The following is a 21,513-nucleotide window of genomic DNA, read 5'->3' on the forward strand; positions in this document are numbered from 1 at the left end:
CCAGGAAACCCCTCAGGTAGAGCTTCTGCTAATTATCTGACATGGTTGCCTGCTTTTAAACCAAGAACTATCAGTTGAAGACCTGCGCTGGGTTGAAGAATAAAAACTAAAAAAAAAAAAAAAAAGGATTAAAACAATTTAATGTGAGAAGAACGGTTTGATTCTTAGCACTTCTGAGTGTAGTCCCACCCTCAAGACAGACAGCAGTGAATGATGAAAATTTTAACTCAAGGTGTTGAAAATGTTAACTTAAGAAAATGTTAAAATAGCCGAATATATCTTGACAGATCGTGCTTTGCATACAGGTAGCATTACAGAGGTGTCTGCCTATGAGAGTTGAAGTGAGTTATCCTCCACGTAAGTCACTCTAGATTCATGTTTAGACATGGGCAAAGAGAAGTAAGAACAAGAGAATGTCTTCACACTGTTACCTCTCATTTTCCTTCTGTCAGATATACACATATATCTATATATAACAGATATAGACATATCTGTTACTTGGGAACCTAAGGCATATCTTATAGCTAGATTAACATCTAGGAACACGATGCATAGAACTTGCCTTTGTTTTTGTTTTGTTTGTTTTATTTCTAGTGAAGGGAAGTTATCAGCTGCCGTGCCTGCAGTGTGCTCTCTTCCATTAATTTTTCCTGTCTCCTCTTCTGCAGACATATCCTTGGAAGGCATCAATTTTATTGGCAGGCACATAACATGGAAATTATTGCTCTTTCATTGAAGAAGTAGAAATGTTTGTTTCACAAGTTCTTTAAATTCTCTCCTGTAACACTATATTGTAGCTGTGATATCTACAGTTAAATATGTCTCAGCATTTCAAATGGGGGAAAGCTAGCAGCTGAAAAAACAAGAGGCTTTGCCTGCACAAGATCGCACACCCTGTTCTAGAATCATGAAAAATGAACTCCTGGAATGTTAATAGGCATAGCAGCTAATTTCACAAAGTGTGACTCTACAATAGAGTTCTAAGTCTGCATAGTGGAAACCCTGAAAAAGGTTTAGTCTTAACATATTACTTGGAAACTCTTCAAAATTGGAAAACACTGCTGTGTAGTGAGCCTCACTTGTTTACGTTGTCCTTGAGAAACGTGTTGGTTCCAGTGCCACTAAGTTTGCAGTATGAGGTAGTATGCAAAATGATGTAGTGGATACAAGTCCAGTTAGGTTTACATTAGGATTCACGTTGCAGGAACCGTATCTGGAGCTCAAAGAAGGAGCCTTCCGGGATGATCTATCTTGTTCAAAACAAAGCCTGGTTGCTGCTGATTTAGCCTTACCTACCCCATTCCTTTCTCCCTCTACCCCACTCTCCACCATATCATTCTGTGACACATGAAATGGAGCAGAAGGTAATAGCAGTATAAATATTGATAGTGTGTTAGGATTCTTTTTCACATCTCTACGTTATTGGTTTGTTTGTTTGTGTCTGCCCCCCGTGATTTATCCCATGTTTGTTCCATTGCACTATTTTAAGCTCTTAACTGTCCATTTTATGTAAATGCAACTCTCTGGAACTGCTCAGGCTCAGGCAGTGCAAGATACTGAGAGCTGATGTTAGGCAAGTAATGTAAACAGTTGACCAACTGTGGCTGCAGACATGACTCCGATACTAAAGCGTGAGTGGCTTTGAAGCAATCTGTCACTTAAAGGTGTGTCGTGGCTTAATTCTATTTACCACACCTTCCTTCAGCCTGGCCGTCTTCAGAACCGTTTCCGATAGTTGGCTGTCATTGATATTCCATTACTGGTGTGCAGTGTGTGTGTGTGTGTGCTAAAAGTGTGTCTGGGAAACAGATATAACGTAGGCGTGATTGCAGTTGAGCCTGGGATTCCTTCTTTTGTCCTTTGTTATGCTGTGATATGCACTCGGAATGTTGTACATATTGAAAGAAAGCGTGCAAACCTTCATCCATTTTAGGTTCACTGAGCTTTCTAATCCACTGGCATGGGGATCTATTCCACTCTACTAGCTTTGTTAGCTTTTTAATGAGCAAATCTGGTCATTAGCAGAAGATTTTAAGCCTGTGGACATAACAAATTTGAAGATTTTAAAAAATTTCTCATTGGAAATACTGAGTGCTAGCTCTGTTTCTTTGCACTGGTGGTTCTTGTTATGTATGTTTTTTTGTTTTTGTTTTCATGGATATAAATACCTATAGATACCTGTCACAAGACTTACTTTAGAAACTTGCACTTGACAAGCTCTGCCAGAACAAAATAATATATTTCTACAGTTTGCATGTGTAATAGGTTCTTTTTAGGATCAGTTGAATATATTGGTAGGATTTAAAGATGTGCTGAATCTAATCTTCCAGGAGTTGAGGAAGTATTCATTAGAATGCATTGTCTCCTGCTGAGTTTGACCTTCACTACCCTGCTGGAGTGCACTGCAATTTTTCAGCTGCCTTCATTTTACTTTTCCTCCTTGGGTGATAATAAAAGTAAAGCAGTTTGCATGTCCATCCTTAGTCCTCTGCAGTCTTGATGCTTCCCTGCTATTCAGGCTCCTGCTGAGGTCAGTGTCCCTGTGACTCTGTCTTCAAATCTCCAGTCTCTTTGTCTTGGTTTCTGGTTTTGACAAGCAGATAATGAAGTGGTTTTGCCTTCTGTATTGCCCTCACGCTTAGGAGCTTGTGCTGTGTATTGGTTTGCAAGGCAATTCTACTCTGATTTTCAGAACTTACAAGGTTGACAGTTACTGTATCCCGTGCTTCTGCAGAAGACTCCCTTTTAATCGTCTTTACTATGAGAAACTGTATTTGATCCCATGGAGGAGTTCTTAAGATTAGCACTGGAAAAGCAGCGGTTTTTGAACTACCAGTGAAATGCAATTGCTGGCACTGGCCTGATCAACACCCAGTAACCTATATTAGGGTTGGGAAATGGGGCAGAGGGGGATCTTACTTCATATTTTCCAACTCTTAGTAGAAGGACATGGTACCTGTAGGGTCTGCTGGCTATTGCATTGCAGTACTGGGAAATGTGACTTAAGACATGCTTCCCACAGTAACACAAGAGAGGGCATTGGTTAATTAATATATCCCACACTGAAAAAGACCACTTTATTTGCATGTAACTGCAGTGCTATGCACTATGAACCTTAAAGTTTCCGTGGATTCCGAGAGAATTACTATTGGCAGAAGACAATGTGAACAAGTTTGGATTTTCAGAACAATTGCACAGATACCTCCTCCTCCCCCTTAACTCCTTCATATGTTGTGAAGTTTTCCTAGTATTAGTTCAAACTGACAAATTATTGTGCAACACTACTGATATGCTTGCGTTTGATGGTGACTGGAGGAAGTGATTGTTGGTACCGTTTATCTTGTGTACAGTTAAGTCTTCAAAAGCTTCACATTACAGTTATGCCTCCCAGTAACTGGTTTCTTTCAGCTCCTCACCAAATATTTTGGAAGACTGCTGTGTTCACCCTGACGTTTGCAGTATGGGATCTCTCACCTGAGTTCACAGGTCACGCTTCAAAATTTGATACTGCTTTATTGCAGTGATTATTATACGTTTTGTGAAGTGAACTGAGCATTCCTGAGCTTTGCTGAGTCTTTCCAGGTCTGAGATTGGGCCTAGGCTCAACACGTCTTTCTGTCAGATAAAGGCAACCGTTGGTCTGCTGGGTGACTGCTGGGTCACTGCTGTTCTGCTCATGAACCTGTGAAAGTGTTGACCATCACTGATTGATAGATGAGGCTCTGAAACAGCTATAATTAAGATACTGTTCACACTGCCATAATTTCAAGAGAAGGCATTTTTATTAACCAAGATTATTTATTAACTACAGCAATCACAGCTATGTTTCGATTAGTCAAAGGAGGACTTGACAGAACATGGATGTTAATATTAAACATCCAATGTGCTAATTTGTAAACCTGTCATATTTGCCATGGTGGCAGTAAATGGTGTTAAATTGCTTTTTCAATAGACTAATTAGTGATGACCTTTTGGGTTGACATATCTGTTACACTTTTTACAATATTTCTAGATTTATATTTTTTTCAGTAAATCAAATGTTAGCATTTAAATTAGGCTCATCAGAAAGAATTGAGATTTTATTAAACACAAATTAGGAAAATTATTTAATTGCTCTGAGTTATTAAATTTGGTGCCTTAATGCAGCTCGGTTCAGTTCTCAAACCAAATCCGTTCCTTTAACTATTAAAGGAGAATCAGTTGAGAGGCTCTGGCAGCTTTGAATTGCTTCTAAATTTTCTGTCATGATATTAAAATAAAATTCTTTCCAATGCTGCTATTGCTTCATCCTCCTCCAACAAAGAAGATATGTTTGGCAGCGAGTTCAGAATTAGCTGTGTGAATCAACAGATTAAAACTTAGCTAATGATCATGTAAGCAAAGAATTTAGCTGAAGACTGGGCCCTTTTTTTGGTTACTTCAATGACATACCTTCCATGCCAATGTATGGTTCCTGAGATAAGACTTTGACGAAGAAAACTTAACTTAGAGTTTCTCGTCCAAGGAGCTACTATAATACTTGTGATTAAAAAGCAGGGTTAATTTCAGCTGGCATTGACTAATATATTTTACTGAAAAATTGTTATCATGCAGACTCAGGCAATAAGGTTGAGAAACATGAGAAAAGATGCTAAAGTATGTCAGTGCATCAAAGTGAGGCCACTTCTGTAACACAGTTGGGTTTGCTAGCAGTATATTAAATCTATTAGCACAATTAACAGTGGTAACGGGTGCGTTGACTGTGAAGGCTTAGTACAGGTTTGTACTTTATGTATACAGGACCCACACTGCTAGCTGTGGAGTGTGTACTGCTGTCTGACAGGTAGCTTTTACCTATGTTGGTACCGCATCAGTATGCCTACTGCGCTGTGCCCATTACTGTGTTCTGTTGGGTGGGTGGAAGGGAAACTTGCAGTTTAAAACAAGATATTGTTTCATGTCATCTCTAGTAAAAAGTTCTCCAGTTGTGAGCTCTCAGTCATGAATTAAGCTGTGACCAAGAGGTGATGGTACAACGCTCTCCTTTATGCAGCAGACCCTGTTTCCGTGTTTCCCAGTCCTAACATGGATGAAGCAGTCCCAGTTCTCTGGCTGTCCCGTGAGCATGGGGAAGTTACAATTTATGCTGAAGGCAGTGAGTAGTGCATCAGCAGCCTCAAGTGAACATGCACAATATCAGTTCCATGTATTGGTGCAGTGCTTCAGGAAAACAGACATGGGGAGTAGAGGGGATAAACCACATACTTCATTTCTCTGCCAACGTAAGATGGTTCTCTCACATTGTATTGACTCTGGATTCTGTTGTGAGGAACAGAGGCTGCGATACTTTCCCTGAGAACACAGCAGGTGTGTCAAGAAGCTTTGGTTGCTATCCGTTTTCATTTCTCCCTTCTAGTTATATCTTTGGGCCAGCCTAGTTTTTCTTACTGTTGCTTATAGGCTTCGTGAGTGTTTTCCCACCTTGCCTTTAGTCAAAGTTGTACATATTCATCTTCCTTTCTAAAGGAATTTCTCCAATCTCCTTGCAAATTGAAAGAAATTAAGAGAAGGTTTTGTCTACATTTATTTAGGTATGATTGGAAGATGAGAGAAAGGGAGAGGAGTCTCACATTCACTTTCAGTGACTCATGTTTGACAAGGAAATTTCATCAGGTTTAACTTGAACTCTACTTCTTCTGCTCGAAAGGCTAGCCTTAAGCTCAGTGTAAAAGGTGACTCTTAATTTCCAAAAGGCTCTACAGAGACCTGGTAACACACAGAGATGGGATACAGAACAAAAGCAACCGTTGTTTTAGCTGTGCATTTAGTGCAAATAGTGCGTAAAATTTTAACTCCTGACTTGTTCTCTCCAAGGAGCCATAATGGTGTGAAGAGCATGGAGACATGTTTTTGCAGATTGCTTTTTCATTCATAAAGTGTTATTTCACTTCCTTGTACTGATTGTCTAGTTTCTCTGGGATGCTTATCCATGAGTGTGCATGCTCAGGCCTGAGTATATACGTGTGCACATAGGCATAACCCATACCAAACCGTATATTTCCTGTTCAAAGCTAGTTCAACATGGGAAGAATTTTCTCTTCCACTCTACTGTTATGAACATGTGTGTATATATATGCATACACAGACTCATAGGAGAAAGTATTGTGTTATCCCAATGGTAACAAGGAACTGAAGTAAATGGTAAGATGCTTGTCTGTGACAGATGCACGTCTTCCTTGTCTTTGTACAGCTCCATGCCTGTAGTACATTATAGCTCAGCATGGCCAGCAACTCAAATTTTATCTTTGTAGAAGGTATGCTGCCCTGTTTCTATCATTTCCTTTGCTAAAACCACAATTCACATGAACAAAATGTTTGTGATATATTCATGGCTTTTTTCAACTTGCCTTTTCTCAGTGATATAGAATACTAGATAAATGGTTCTGTTTGATTCAAAATGCAAGAAATAAGTCTTCCCTTAAGCAGCTGAACTAAGGAGCTACTGGGATGAATTTAATCCTTTGCAAGAAATGCGTGGTATTACCAGTGGAAGATTCCTGTTCATTTCCTACATCTCTTGCTTGATTGAATATCCAGTAAATGATGGATTTTAGGCTTCTCAGCTTGAAGTAGGTTCATGAGCAAGAATCTGAGCAAGACCTCTGCTGTTGTTTATTGTTGCTTTGATGCTCTTTTAAGGTATGTGTTTCACAAAGTTGCCTTGATGATGTACATTTATATTCCTGACACCTCCTCAAATGAAAGCATGCACAAAGTAGAACTGCAATATGATTACAGGATAATGTGCCTTCTTTGGGAATCAGAATGAAGTGATACAAAACTGGCTCTTGGTCAAACCTGATTTTTCACTGTGTAGGCTCCTTGTGATCCAGTGGGCTCATCAGTCACTGGGGTCTGCCCTCCCGATATCCCCCACCTTGCTGGGGGATCCCAAGCTGGATGTGGCTCTGGGCAGCCTGGTCTGCTGGTTGGTGACCCTGCACATAGCAGGTTGGGTTGAAACTCGATGATCATTGTGGTCCTTTTCAACCCAGGCCGTTCTGTGATTCTATGATTCTGTTGGTTCTGAGTTCCCTGCAGCAGGCAAGGCAGATCTGCACTCTACAGCTGAATCCTTGGTGGGAGATATTTAGCTGGTGATTTTTCTGAGGACCTTCATTGTCAGTTTGGGCTTATCTACTTGCAAACACATGTGCAGCATCTGGTAAGAACCCTTAAAACAGAAATGTGTGCATCTGAATATGCAGAGGTAGTACTTGAAGCTTTAATGGTATGCTTGGCGTGTCCATCTGTATATATACACTGCATGACTTTTTCTTTGCAATAGAGAGGTTAGTTGCAAAAATGGCTATACTCATCAAGCTGTTCAGTTGTGACATTTGTATGCATGTGAAACAATTAATCACAGAGTGGCATGTGGACCATTGTATTTAAGGGAGTTAAAGTTTGTTACCTGTGGTACTGTGCTACCAGAGTTGTTGATTTGCTGCCAATACACTGCTCTGTGATACCTGTTCACATTTCTGAGTTTAAGGAAACAGAGTGACAGTTCTGCTGCTGGATCAAGGCTGTGCCTGAGCAACCGGAGTCTGATGGCTCTCAAAATAGACTGACACTGATCAGAAAGCCATTGTTCACCTTTCCAATACCTGTTTTTTTTTGTTTTTTTTTTTTTTGTTTGTTTGTTTTTTGTTTTTATATAAGGATAGTTTTTGCAGTGCAAGTTGTTGATAACTCATTTGAACTTACTATTCTGAAGTGTCCAGAAAGGAGAGACAACCAAAGCAGTTAAGCCTAAAATTAGACAGCAATCGTAAGCTCAAGTGTTTTGGATCAGCCTAGGGAGAAGATGGCTTGCTTGTCATATCAGTGGGCTTTGTCTCAGTTGACTAAATCTTCATTTAAAAGGAATGATTGGCATACATTATTGTCTTCAGTTGCCATGAGCTGACAGCTAGACAATTAAATGCATTAGGAATCTTTCCAAATTTAGCTTGAATATATGAATTCATTGTAATTGAAGCTTATTCACATTAAAATCCTCAATGTTTTGTAAATAAAATTGGATTTCAACCAGTCACGTTTCACTAACTGTTGTTTGATTATGTAACTTCTGTAATATGGTTTCCTTCTTGTTTGGATTACTTGCATTGTATTAAGGCATTAATTTTACAGTGCTACATACTCCAATGGCTCCAGACAAGTTCTGTTCTCAGTAGTACTGTTCTACCAGTACTTGGTTACAGCAAAGATTCCATTCCCTTCCTCTCAAGCCTTGGTACACTCATGAAGAGTAGAGTGAACTCTTTAATGCTAAGAGTTTCCAAGTTGATGAGCATAAAAAGCCAAAAGGTTAAGTGGCTGTCCTATAGGCAGGTAGCAGTGGGTAGCAATTGCCAGTCCTGGGGCCTCTCTTTGCCATCCCATCATTATTTAGTGGCTGTGCTTTTAACGCTTGTAGATTTGTAACGTATGGAGAAGTAAATGCTGTCATATCACAGTTCAGCTCTGATTCTTAATACATTATTTTTCTGCCTACATAGGGCAAATTCTTCAGGGACAGAATGACCTGGAAAAAAAACCACACAACAACCAACACAGAAACAAATGAAAAAACAACCCTATCAGAAGACACTTCTAGTCTGTGAAGTGAGCTGGCAGTCCAGTTAGATTTTCCAGCAGAGGACTGTATTTCAATTTCTTACTGTCAAATTCAGCTAGAGACAAGAAAGGTATAGAAGCATCAGGTCTCAGCTGGAGGAGATGGATATCAGCAAGACTACAGAGCACTGCCATTGGCGAAGGTATAGGTTTTTTCCCCCATGGGGTGAACTTTTCAACTTGGTGCTTATGAAGAACTCTAAAATTTCACCTTAATTCCCTTAAGCACGTCTGTTTATGGCAACAAACTTGCACCTATTACATGTTGTATGTATTATACTTGTATATGCTTGAAGTTGATGGAGGAGGAAGTTTTAAATGCAGACAATTACGAGCAATAGTTATGAGAAAGGTCTGGATTTATTTGCTTTTTGTTTAAAGGCAGAAAACTCTACAGTGTTCTCAGCAAAACGCTCACTGAGGTCTCAGTTTTCCGGACAGAAGGAACTTAAACATACTTTAACTCTTTTCTCTAACAGTTAAAACGGTGTTGCTCACATCTTGCTCCCCCTGTTAGCGTATTTATCTGCAGTGTTGGGAATTAGCTTTGTTAACAAATAGACACAGGCTTCAAAAAGTCAGATATTCATGCTTCTGTCTTGACATTACTTTTCTCAGTGTGTATGGTGGAAATTCACTCATTTATATGTGCAACTAAGTGCTGTCTACTGAAGTGCTTACAAAACTGCAGTTCAATTTGAAGTGCTGGAAGTGAACGTTGCTGTTGTATACGTCTGTCAGGCTTCCCCTCTGTCTCAACACTTCTTTGGAAAACTAGAGCTAATGAGCTGCAAATGCAGAAATAAGAGTGTGCTTGTAAACTGTATAAATTCGATTATTCATTATGCTCATATGAGTTTGTTTATAAGGATGGGTGGCAGTAGTTTGTCATGTTCCTAAGTAGGAATGTGGAATACTTTTAATCCATATACAAGCCCATATATTGCTTTAAGGAAATAGGGGTGTTTTGGTTCTTTTCACTCTTGTCCCTGAGGAAATAGTTGAGGTGAGCCTGCAATATAGAAAGTGGGAAATACACAAATGCTTCTTGACATTATAAAGATGGAAAACACATCAGCACCTTTTGTTTTTCAGGGAATATTTTGATCTGTGGGCTAGAACAGAGGAATCCTTAGTAAGCCGTGCGTATGCTTGTTAATGATAAGCAGTGCCAGAGAAGGTGCTACTCTGAAATATGACACCATTTCTTTAATTTAAGACAGCAATAAAAGGCACATGGAGGAAGGCTAGAGTGTTTAATTTGCTTGCAAGATATTTTTCTGAATTATGCTAGTTGTCTTTTTATTGCTTCTGCAGGATACTGCAAAAGCTCATTTTCTGAGGTTTAGTTTAGGTCCCCAGCAGAATTCATTACTGAATTTGTAATTCATTACTGAATTTGTAGGAGAACTACAGTAGACACCCACAGTCATGACCTGTGGTGCTGCCTTTCAGCCTTTGTACTCCAGCTATGCTCTCTGCAGTGTGAGCAAACATAAGCTTTTCACATGGACTTCTGTGTACCTTGGTGCTGCAGTGGTGGTCTGAGGTGCACCTCTTCCTGAGGTGCTTACAGGAGCTGCTCCCACTGCCCACTTCTTCTGGCTGCCTTCATGAAAGCAGCATTGCTGCTGCTGGCACTGCTGCTCCTTGTTAAACTGGCATGGGCGTAGGATGGGGCAGAGGTGCTTTTAGGGTGTGGTGCACGAGATGGGCTTCCTCAGGTTGGGAGCACCTCCCTTTTCCCTCTGTAAGGGGCTAGGCAGCCTACTTGAGCTGAAACTTAATGTGTTTGAACAGCACAGATTGTCAGGGGCTGAATGGGTGCCCTCCTCAGCCGGTGACGTGGTGGGAAAGCCTGGGCTAACCTCAGGATGTCACCTGGGCAGGGTGGGGCACCTCCTTCGTGGTTCTGGGATGCAGCTGGAGGAGGAACATGGCACAAACACCACCCATGGCCTGCCCCAAAAGCATGATCTCCACAGACCCCCCGTCCCCCCCCTCTGGACATCCCACCTGCCTCAGCTGGCTCATTTTGTAGCTAAGTTTGCTCAGGCACTTCATGTTTATATTTCTGGAGCACTGCAGAAATGATAGTGAAGTTATTTTTGGTAGTTGATCAAATTACTGTCCCATGCAGCCATTAACGCAGTTGATGTTTAAAGGAGTATTATTTGTGGTGGTTAGCCTTGGGGATGCCTGACTGAATGCCATTGCATTTGTATTTCCTGAACGTTGGGTATAAATTGAGTGATGGCAGAGAATGTGCCAGGGAATTCAAAGCTGGAATCTGTGCTTCCTGTATTGCAGAAGTTGGAGCGTTTCAGTAAACCTTAGTGATGTTTTTCCCCACTGGGAGGTGGGAGGAAGGTGATCTTCGTGCTTTTGAGCTGTTGAAACATGGGTAATTATGGATGAAGTGGAGATGGGAATGTTTCAGATAAGGTTTGAAAAGACATAAAAAGGGAACGCTCAGCAAAGGAGCAGCTCCACTTTTTGGAGATCCTGCTTCTGGGGTAGGTTGTGTTAGTTTTTGGTGGTCTTTTGTTTTTCTTCCCTGTAAGACATAGCTGTTCCTGCTGGAAAACCTGTTTCATTTTGTTTTAAATGAAAATGAAAGTTGGAAGTTGATGAAGGAAGAGAACAACAAGAACTGAAAACAAATTGGTAAATTCATTTTGCTGTTGTGACATCTGTTTATGGTGTGAATTGGACCTGCAGAGCCCAATTAGCACATTCCCAGCAGAGAGAGCTGTTTGAACAATAGGAGGAATGTCGTGTTAAAGTTAGCTAACTGTGTGTACACTGTGTCAAAGAAACAGGAGCAGGGGGCAATCATCAGCTTGTTCTTAATGAATCTGGTAGCACTCAGCCTTATGCGGGGAGATGAAAAGCAGAAGCTAAGGGCTGTCCTGGTTTTAAGGCTTCACAAGAATTGACAAATTGAACTTTGATTCAACAGGAAGAAAAACGTGATTTACAAATCACCTTTGTTCTGATCCTGTGTATGGCATATGCAGATTAAGAACAACTGACTACAAACAGAATAAGAAATATATTAAAGCTCAAATAGGGTCTTTAATTACTGAAGGAGTGAGGGTATTGATATGCTTTCCATAAGGACAGAACAATTATAAGTGAAGAGTTGATGGGGAAAATAAAAGGTGTCCGTTGTGGTGTTCACAACAGAAATTGGAATGGATGTCCTGGAGAATCCTCCTCCAGCACTTTCTCCCTTTTGGATGTAATAAGCTTGAGGACAAACAGAAGTTGAAGAGGTTTACCTGAAAATCAACACACGTGTACATTGCCAGGACCACCAGGCTGCAGTTGCTCTGCTTTACTAGAGATCCATTTTAATGTAGTAATGAAGTCTCTTGCTGCTTGGCACATGGTATGCAGAGAACACCAAGCTCTGTACATTAAGTCATGATTGGTCTGAGCTGTGTGTTAATTTCTTCATACTATTGTCATTCCTCCTGCCTGTGCCCTGAACACAATTAAGTGTGCTCAGATCCTACTTTTAGGCCTTGCTGTTGGGCAGTTACTCAGTGAATGGCTGGAACTCCCTGGGCTCTTGTTTTCCTTGTTCTGTGATAGTGGGTTTTTGTTGTTTGTTTACATGCTTATTTAAAATGCAGTTCTGCAGGCTATTTAAAGCATCTCTGTCTTAATTAAGAAAGTATATGTCTGTTTCTTTAGGCAGTAAGAATTGATTGAAGTACACTGTTGGCTCTCTAGTACCAGGTACTAACCCATACAATTCCTGAAGGTTATGGCATAGTACACAGTAGTACTGTAGGTAAATGATAACCACACAAGCTGTACGCTGGCTTTTTTAGAAGGCAAGGCTAAATTGTTTGTGTGACAAATGCTGACACCAGCAGTGACAAATTTTACTTGTGAAACGTTAGGGCGATTGATAACTAATGAGGGAAGACTTGTGACATTTGTTGCCCAGTCTGTCTGGTAACTTAATCTGGACTGTATCTTATTATGATGAGAGACTGGGAATTGAGTGAAATGTTCTTTTGTAATGAGGATGTGATTTGGGTGCATTTGTTCTGACAGGGCTGGAGCGATGTAAATCACAGCAGATGCAGTGCTGGTAGGCAAAGCAATCTAAGCATGGTATTGTAAAAGCTGGGACTGTGACACACACCTCGGTCAATTCAACATCAATTCAACATCTCACAGACAGGCTGTGCTGCAGAACCAAGTGCATCACAAAATCCAGCTAATATTGCATAAAGAACCTCCATTACATGTTCTGTTTTCTAAGTTTAACCTTATCTGGAGGAACTTTGAAGCTCTATTCCATGGGTGTCCAATCTGTGATCTTGCTTGGTCCACACTGAGTGAACAGGAGCTGTCTTAGGCTGCATACAAAATGTGTAATATGGTTAACGTAAGGTTGTTACAAAACTTATTTTTAAGGTATCTTTTATTAGAATATGAAAAACAAAGAGCAACAAAAACATAAAACTAGTGGGATATTTGACCCTGTTTTTGCAAAACTAGTGTGTCAACATCTGGTTCAATGGAAAAGGTTGCAATTCTTAGTGAGTTCTCAAGGTGCTTGCCAGAGATTTTTGATGAAATATTGCTCTTCCTGTGCTTCATCCTTGACAATAATTGTTCACAAGTGTACATACTGCTGAAAAGTGGCAACATGAATAAAGTGTGATTGTGAAGCAAGGGTTTTTTTTTTTCAGTTAAGGCAGGTCTTAGGAAAGTCTAGTAGAGGTGAATGTCATCAAGATATCCAGTGTAAATAAATGGGTTAAAAACTGGACAGTTCTAGGCATTAGTGACTTGATTTCCCTACTGGTAGTGTAACTTGGACTTGCAGCACTGACTGTGTTCGTAAATGACCTGGAAAAAGTGCTGAGTTTTGGGGGACACAGTTTGAGTTTTTCCAGACGCTGATACTCTGTAAAGTGTTGCAGAAAATGCCATGAATGAAAAGCGTGATGCCAGATGAAACGTCGTGTTGATAGACGCAAATAAATGCACATCAAAGGGAAAAGTCGGCATAGAATTCATAGAATCACCAGGGTTGGAAAACACTTCCAGTCCAACCATCCACCCACCACCAAATTCCCCACTAAACCACATCCCTTGATACAACATCTAAGCATTTCTTGAACAACTCCAGGGACCACTGTCCACCACCACCACCTGGGCAGCCCATTCCAGTGCCTGACCACTCTCTCCGAGAAGAAGATCCAACCTGAAATTAGCTAATTTTGCATAGGAAAGAGGTTTTAAGGTCATTTTGGGTAATTATGAAAATAAAAATGGAATGGCTAGGCAGCATGCAAAAGAGTAATAAAACGTTAGGAACTACTGAGAAACCAGTGTACCTCTCCTTGAGAGTATTATTTGAAGAGAGCAGAAGAGCCCACAATTAATCTCAAGGGTATATTAGGGCTGGGGAGGGTGCTAGGAAGTGAGAAATAGGTTATGTAGAGTAGGAGGGAAACAGCAAAGCCTTTTTGTTTCATGAGAAGTACAAATGAGGAGGGTGTGGCAGATGCAGAATTTGGGGCGGTTGAGAGAAAATGAATAATGGCATTAATACTGCATCAGAACAAGGAGATCCCACTGATGCTCAGCCTGCCACGTGCTGAAAGATGGTAAGAGGAGGACTCCACTGTGCGACTTCTGTACCCTGCTCTGTTATGTCACCCCTTGTTGCTCTGGATTGGCCTGGGGCTGCCCGCCAGCCTTGTGAATTGCTGATGTGCTCCTCTGCTGCACGGCCTTCAGGTGAGTTCTGAAGTATGAACACATTCCTGTAGCGCTGTAGGATGGCAGTGGGTTCTCTGTGCCTTTAGGTAGTGCTGTAGTAATCATTAATGATGATTAGCTGTTGAATGACATAGATTATAAGAACTGTGGGCATTTTTTTTTAATTTTTTTTTTAATTTTTGTCCAGACTTTTCCCTATAGATCTTTGCTTGATTCTGTGGGTGGTTTATCATTACATGTAAGCATTAAAAATGCATTGAGCCACCTTTTTATTTAATTTTAATTTGCATTAAATGAAGAAGATGACAATCTCAAATATTATATCCTTACGTATATGCCCTAAGCTAACTTCATACTAAATAATGAATTATTCAGTGGATTCTGCAGAGCAGTAACACCTGTGCCCAAAATCAGGGAATCATATGGCATCACAATTACCTGCAGCAGCAAAACTGCTGTCTTTTAACTTCTGCTCTTCAGATTCATTTTTATGCCCCAATCAGTTTAATTAAAGAATTTTTCTGATAGCATCACCAGATGGAGAAGACAATGAGCTGTGTCAATAACGCTGACAAAGGATTACATAAGGAGGAGCTGTTGCAATTAATATATTAATAGAACTGTCAGCTTATTTCTTTGTTTTGTTTTGTTTAGAGTTGTCTTGCTGATTGTGAGGAAAAGGAGGGAAAACACCTCTTAATATACCCGATGGCCTAATGCATGGAGCAGGGACTAAACCTGTGAAGTAGTCAATATATTTGACTGGCACCTTTTGGTTATGGCTCATCTCCAAGAAATTTTAGACTACCTTCAGCTTCTATTTGTGGCTTTACTTGGAGCGGTGGCTTTTCTATTGCCCGGTGCTTTGTTCACCCCATCCATGGCTCATTTAAATAATACTGCCCTATTAGGACAGTAGTGTCCGGATCCTCTTGGCTGGTGATGTTTCTCATGCTTTAGAAAGCACAGGGTTAAAATTAAACCCACTGAATTTCATAGCATGATTTCTATCCAAGCTACAGGATTAATCGTTGGATTTCTGCTTCAGTTTGAATTTACAATTTTCTTTCTTACAATACTGTAATACTTGCTTACAGTTAAGCATTTCTGTAAACACATCTTGCAAATGCATTAATCATTTGCAAAGTACAAAAGGGCGATGCAACTGAGCTGAGCTCTAACTTCTCTATAGATCCAACCTCCTCAGGGCTTTTGTAACTGTTGCCATTGAAAAAAGGTAAAGATGGCTGGAGATGTGCCATCTGGGAGCTCCTTGCTTCTCCTGCTTTGTCTGAGATGGGTGAGGTAAAAAGAGGAAAAATTGGGTTTGTCTTAAAGTGAAACGTGTTAACTGCTTGCATTTTTAAATACACACTTGATAGTATTACTGCATGGCAGGTTTAGGTTTGCCACACTTTTACCTCCTGCTTCCCTCTGGGGTGCACATTTAGCGTTGGGAAGAACCAACCATAGCAAACTATAGCTGAGCAGAAGTAGTACATTAAGGATGATATTTCTCCTCTGCTGTCCTTCCTACAGAACCACCCCTGATTTTGGAAAATGAACTTTCTCAAATAACGAAAACAGCCGTTGAAAGGGAGACCAGGACACGTGAAATATGGGTAAGCTTGTCCAGCCACAGGGCCAGAGTTCAAGCCCAGAGTTTGCACTGTTTGTATTTAAATATGCATTTTGGTCATGGGCCAAATTAATCCAGGTGGATGGATCTTTCCAGCCTATGTTTGATATAATGTTCTCAGATCCCCCCAAAAATATCTACAATAAAAGTGTTAAAATAAATTATTTACATCTTTAAGTTGGTTATATTCCTGAATATAGGGATAATATAATTTCTCAGAGCTAACTGTTTCGTTGTGCTGGGAGCATGGGAGGAGTACAGGAAGATGGATGTGGATTCCCTTAGCTCAAACCTGTTCATATGACCAAGCCAGGGGTGCAATTTGGAGATTATTTAGCGTGATGTAATGTTACTCTTGCTTACAACAATCCTAGAAGGACAGCGCTTCAGTCCCCTCTTTCCCATTTGCCATTGCACACATTTGGTATCAGAACTGCTTGTGGGTGGCTGCCCGCATACTTAGGGGGGTTCTTTTTGTCTGGAGGTTTAGAATCTATGGCGTTGGGACTCCAGAGTAAGTGCCACTGTGAGGTTGTTTTCCCTGTTATGAGAAATAATAGGTTAAGATGTATGCAGTAAAAGAGCTAAGTGTGTAGACGCATTTAAAAAATGTGTAAAACCCATAATACTTAAACTTATGAAGGATTTAATTTGTGTTATTAATGGAGGGCTCATTTCAGCCCAGGCCATAAACACTAAACTCAGTAAATCTGTTTTGTACATGTCCTGCTGCTTCAGGAAGATACAAGCTTGGTGTGTGCCTCATTCTCGAGGCTAATAAAGAGATAGGAAGATGAAAAAGATGAGAACTGTGTGGCACAGATGATTATTAGCATCTTAGCTATAGATGATTGTAGTCTAAGATACACTGAGAATATCTAATCACTGATTACACTAGATGTAGAAATGATAATTAGCTTAACCTTCCATATAAAAGGGAAGCGCTGTCTTTAACTGAAGAGCTTCTTTTGGGACTTGTTTCCTACCAGCAAGTTGTCTTTTTACTTGCTTGTGTTTTCACGTAACTTGAGATTTATTTATTTTTAAGTGGGAACAAGGTAAAAGGAAGAGAAAAATGGTTCTTACTCCAGGTTGTTGCAGCTGAAATACATCTTTATTTCTTTAGTGAAGCAAATTTATGCAAATTAAAACTACCAGCAATATAGTACCCAAAATAAAACAGCAAGCACTAAGTCAAGTAGGAAAGTTCCAAAACAGCGCTCCATTGCTGCATTTTAAATATTCAAATAAACACTGTAAAAGCTTCAGGGAGACTTTATAGGGCCATAGACTCACAGTGTGAAAATCATTCAAGTTCTACCAAACCACACCAATAGTTCAACATACTCTTATCAGTCAGGGTTGAAAATGAGTATCATAAGGGAGGGGAGTACTTAAGGTAGTGCATAGGTATAATTCATCTCAAACTGGATGTATCCTGCTTCTTTCCTCTTTGTACCTTTGCATATAAAATCAAGAAAGTGATACAGTGCACAGAACATTGATGAAATAAGCAAATTTTGCTCAGATATGGATCAGGATGTGAAGAAAGGAAGAAGTGTTTACATCACATAAGGGTGCTCTGAACGTGCTGTGTGCACTGGTGAGTGCCATAAGGAGAGCTAAGGACTCTGTAGCAAGTCTGTGTGGGCAAAAAAAAAAAAAGAAAAGAAAAAAGAAAAATAATAGAAAATAGAGCTGAACATTAATCTAGAGATTTTCCTTAAATTAATGTACTTTTGTTGTTGTGGGTGGCCTCCCCTCGCTTCTATGGTTGAAATGTATTTAATGGAAAAGAGGCTTTTAGGAAAGACTCCAGTGGAAGCTCTAGTTGAATTTGAAGTGTTTTAAAGGTTCAGTCCTATTCTCTAATAGCCCTGTATAATACAGTGTTCTATTTCTGTAGCTGGGAGTAGACGTGTCCAGTAATGAACAGCAGGAACTGATTTGTTATCTGGTAGTCAGTGTGCCTACAGTGAGCACAACTCCCAAAGCTTGAGTTCCCCATGAAGAAGTTGTTTGAAAATGTACTGACATACAGAATATTCTGTAACTGGATATATTTTGACCACCTTTTCACTGAATAAAAGTTTATTCTGCAAACAGTCTCACTGAAATCAGTGGAACTGTTTTATGGAGAAAAATAAATGGGACTGAGGGTGGCAGAACCAGATTGAGAGTGCTCTGGAGTCGAGGAACAAGACACTAAAAATGAAAAGTACTGATTAAGTGGTTGCAAGATCAGATTTGCCAATCAACCACACTGTTTAGCAGATGAAGCAGCCAAGGACCTATCCAGTGCTGAGGTGTTTCCGTATGATATGGCCTCTGGGAACTCCTCAGGCATGCACATCCTACTTCAGTCAGCTGTCTGCTCAGCCCACCTTATATAGGAGAGGACTCAGGGAGAAGAACATCCGTGGCTTGACTTGCAGTGCTCTGGTGTCTTCTATCACAAAAGCAGATGATGTGTTTAGGTAGCCTGAGCTTTCAGGTGACCTATAACGTTTAGCTGAATCCAAACTCAGGAGAATTGAAGGTTTGTAAAGAGGGCAGTGCAGAAGCAGGAATTCATGCTGAGGTGCTGCACTTTCCAAAACCCAAGGAAGTTTTGGTAAAACAGCAGGTTGGGTTGGAAAACTCTCCAGAGAGAAATTGTATGAGTGTAATGAAACGCCAGTTATTGCTTTAATGTTTATTTAATTAGCCATTTCTATAACCACGTAATTGTTTTCATAGTCATTTTAATAGTTTGGTCTAGCGTTAAGTAAACCGAAAAGAGGAAGGATGTTAATCCCTAAGAATAATCAATATTTTATTTTAAGCACCAACATCACACCTTATATTTGTCCTCCAGGACCTCAGCTACAGGCTGATACACAGTTTGTCTTTTGGAGGTTGGTTTTTCTGGTTTAGTTTCTTTTTTGTTGTTCTGGCTCACAAAAAGGTTTCTGTTGACGGACAATAAATGCAGTTGTGGAGAAGACATGCATTCAGGATTTCAAAGATCTACCCTTAGCTCTTAGCTCAGCGCCAGCATTCCTTGAAATCACTTAATCTGGACAAGCTTCCCATCTGGTTCTGTTTCTCTAGGTGGTATAAGCTTTTGTGGCCCTTTTTGAATGCAGACTACTACAGGGAATCCCAGGTGTTAATCAGAGCCTCTTGCTGCTGTTAAAATGCACATGCCAATGAAATTAATTCCTGCTTTATGTCTTTAAGCGATTAGATCTTAATTATACGCAAGTGTATATTCTTCATTTGTAAGGAATGGTGTGGAACGAATGTGTTCCTCCTGTACAGAAAACTGATTAAATAAGCGTGAGGGGAATGATTTAAGAAGAATAAGTGGGAAGCTTACAAAGGGCTGGTAGGGTCCTCAAGCTGGCAGAGCTTTGAGCTCCCTGTCCATCTGTCTGTGCCCCCGTGACCTGGCAGGCTCATTCTCCAGCCCTACCAGCCCAGACAGCTGTGCCCAGCAGTTTGGCTGAGTGCCACTCGCTGGGGTGTCACCTTAGACGAGGTTGGGTTGGAATGAAAGCTGTTAGTTACGAATTAAAAGCAGCCATTAATGGTGAGTCTCATGGTGAGTAATGGTGAGTTTATTCTCTTGGTTGGAAAGGTTGAAGCTACACTTTCATGGATTCGTTAGAGAAAGATGCTTTTTTTGTCTTATGTAAATCAATAGAGTAGCAGTTGTTTGCATTTTTGTTAAGTAAAGGGGAATGGCAGCTTCTAAAATCACTGTCCACATTCATATTGCCGTCCGAATGATGTTACCGTTAGAAACAGAGAATAGCAATTTTGTTCTAAGTTAACCTGTGAGATCAGTTGTGTCCATCGCTTTCAGGCTTTCGTGCTGGCACCAGCTGGTTCTGAATGCTCTTTCTTACTGAGGATCGCTTTTGTTCATCGCAAGTAAAGGAAATTGGGCCCTGGTTAAAGACTCAGGAATCCTATATATGTATATATATATATAATACAAATATATAATTATATAAATTTATATATAAATTTATTATAATTATATAATTATATACATTTATATAGAGTTATATAAAACTGTGCAGAGTAGACTTACCGGGAGAAGACCTGTTTTGTGATAAAAAAGTAGGAAAACAACAAAGAGTACAGCAAATAATGTAAATGAATACGATGAACAGAAATTAGATTTCTAAATAAGGTTTTAGTCTAACAATGAATGGACATAAGTGAGGAACTCAGACTTGAATGTAAGTGAAGTTTTCAGCATTAGCTACACTGACATGTTAGAGAAACCCAATGAGAGCTTTGTTTTCTGTATCAGCATGGACAACAACCAGTGCAAAAAGGAGTTTCCAGCTAGTCTATATATATAATATATACACCCTTTAAAATGACCATGAAATTCTCTGATGCGGAGTTAAAAGATCAAAACAAAACTTTTTAGCCTGCAAATATTCAGGAATTGCTGGCAGGGACAAATGAATGGTTTTTCTTCACTGTCAACACAGATGATGTAATTTTGGTAAACAGCATTTGTCACTGTTTCTCCATTTTCTTTGCTTAATGATAATGATTTAATAAAATATTTAATTGGCATGAATAATTAACTGATTTGGAAAAGCACTTGGTGCTGTAAGTGCACTAAGATCTATTAAAATTGCATCGTCTTGTGTGTTGTCTGTTAGGTTGTTTTCTCTTTGTTTGTTTGATGTGCTTGTTGGCTGGCTGGTTGCTTTTTGGAAGTGAAAGGAGCGATCTGCTTACACTTCTCCCAGATAACAGGTCATTTCCAGTAAGCTTGCTCTGTGTTTTTTAGTTCCAGGATCTCACAATTAATGTACTGAACCTCATAGCTGCTCTGCCTGCCCTCTGAGAGATTTGAAAAGGATTCATTTTGACATAGAGGAAGCTCTCTGTTGAAGTGGTGCTAAAAAAGAGGATGTCTTTTTTTCAAAACTGCTCAGATTTTATGGGAAACACAGTTCAGTGAGTACCGGGTGCTTTGAAAATACAAGCCCCCTGTATAGCTTGTCAGTTAAATATATTGATGGCTACAATTTAATATTTGCTGCTGTATTCCAAAAAAACAACTCGGTATGTTCTGAGGAAGGGGAGCCAAGTGCTTGTTGCTGCTCAGTAGTCTCCTTCCGAACTGGTATTTGTGGCTGTGTTTGTGTTTGTAATAAAGAACAGCTTGATGGATGCCCAAATCCCAATGGATGCCTGTGGAGATCAGCATTATTTCCATGATTTAAGCCTCCCCTCTGTCTAGACTAGTTACAGTAATGCTGACTCAGTGCAAATACCTCTGAGAGATGCTTTGCTAATACAAGCTCATCTGATGAGAGTGCTTTGTATAAATGGGATTATGTCTCCACAGCATAGATGGCAAAACTGCAATACTGCTGCTCATAATGTGAGGGGGAGTGGGCGCAGAGCAAGGACTGCACCAGGTGGGTAACGCACCATTCCTG

The 21,513-nt window shown here is 40.1% G+C and overlaps 1 long non-coding RNA gene across 1 annotated transcript in view; it reads left to right on the forward strand.

Moving 5' to 3' along the window:
* The first annotated feature begins 206 nt into the window (after positions 1-206).
* The window catches only part of LOC112533025, a 50,391-nt gene continuing 29,084 nt past the window's right edge, over positions 207-21,513 (forward strand). Inside the window, exon 1 of the long non-coding RNA XR_005862343.1 lies at positions 207-16,037. This is a non-coding gene — a long non-coding RNA (uncharacterized LOC112533025). The remainder of the gene's footprint in view (positions 16,038-21,513) is intronic.

The sequence above is a fragment of the Gallus gallus genome, chromosome 9, assembly GCF_016699485.2.
Source record: "Gallus gallus isolate bGalGal1 chromosome 9, bGalGal1.mat.broiler.GRCg7b, whole genome shotgun sequence".
Taxonomy (NCBI): Eukaryota; Metazoa; Chordata; class Aves; order Galliformes; family Phasianidae; genus Gallus; species Gallus gallus.